This window comes from Bison bison, unplaced genomic scaffold (genome assembly GCF_000754665.1).
Source record: "Bison bison bison isolate TAMUID 2011002044 unplaced genomic scaffold, Bison_UMD1.0 scf7180017864289, whole genome shotgun sequence".
NCBI lineage: Eukaryota > Metazoa > Chordata > Mammalia > Artiodactyla > Bovidae > Bison > Bison bison.
The window spans coordinates 10,761,580-10,762,668 of NW_011494861.1; the positions used below are offsets into that span (position 1 = coordinate 10,761,580).

A 1,089-nucleotide genomic window follows, 5' to 3' on the forward strand; every position below is an offset into this window, starting at 1 on the left:
CTGTACCCAGTCAATATCCTGAAATAGAAGCCAGGGAGTGTGAGTACTTCACAGACATCCTGGGGAAGGGGAGGCAACAGAGGAACTCTGCCAACTCTGCTTGAGGGGAGACAACGCAGAGAGGAAAGAAAACTCCCGCTGAGACATTCTCCATCCCCACCACTGTCCCCGTTACCATCTGCCACCTTCACTGTCATCACCATCATCCTCACCACCACCACCACCATCACCATCATCCTCACCACCACCACCACCACCACCACTGCCCTGACCACCATCTCCATCCCCACCAGCATCACCACCACAATCACCAACTCTATTACCATCAGGATCATGACTCATCAGTTATCACCATTTCTACCAAAGCACCACTAAAGCCACCATCACCAGCTGTGAGCTGGCCTCATGTGTTGCCCATGGTGCCATGGAAGGTTCATATTATCATCTCCACTGAAGACGGGAGGAACAGAGAGTGGAGGATTCCCCACACCCCACACTCATCTCCCAAGCACCAGCTCCCACAATCGGACTGTCTCCCTCACAGTCCACGCTGAAACCTGGAGAAAAGTCAGCTTGACAGTCCCAGCTTTGGTTCCATTCCAACCGGAGAAAGAGCTGCATGAGGCCCAAGCCCCCAAATTCCCAAAGTTAAACCCCTTCTTTCAGGGAAAGTGAGAGGGAATGAGATGTGTTCAGAGTAGCCTGCCTTCCCCCAAGGAATTTGGGAAAAATTAGCAAACTCTCAGTGAGCACACATTTGGAGGGCCAAAGATCGTCTGGGTTCCTCATCCTAGGCTGGGTCCTGATCCCTCTGACCTCTATACCCCCCGAAGAGATGCTCTGGGAGGAATGGCTTCATCTAACCAGCCCTACCCAGCCCAGCTCTGCTTGCTCATGTGATGGCCACCTGGCATCTCCACTCAGAGTCTCAAATGCAGAGCCAGCCTTAAACACAGCCCTCAACTGTCCCTGTCTGTGCTCTAAGGCACCTGGCCACCCAGGTGCTCAGGAAGGAAACCTCAGTGGGTGCACGATACCCCCTCCCCCACATGGAGGCCAAACCGCCCCCACCCCTGGTCTGCCTTCCTC

General features: G+C 54.2%; 1 protein-coding gene across 2 annotated transcripts in view; it reads right to left on the minus strand.

Moving 5' to 3' along the window:
• PRKCZ (protein kinase C, zeta) overlaps positions 1 to 1,089 on the minus strand; it is a 101,763-nt gene that overhangs the window by 16,517 nt on the left and 84,157 nt on the right. The gene's annotated exons all lie outside the window — the stretch shown is intronic.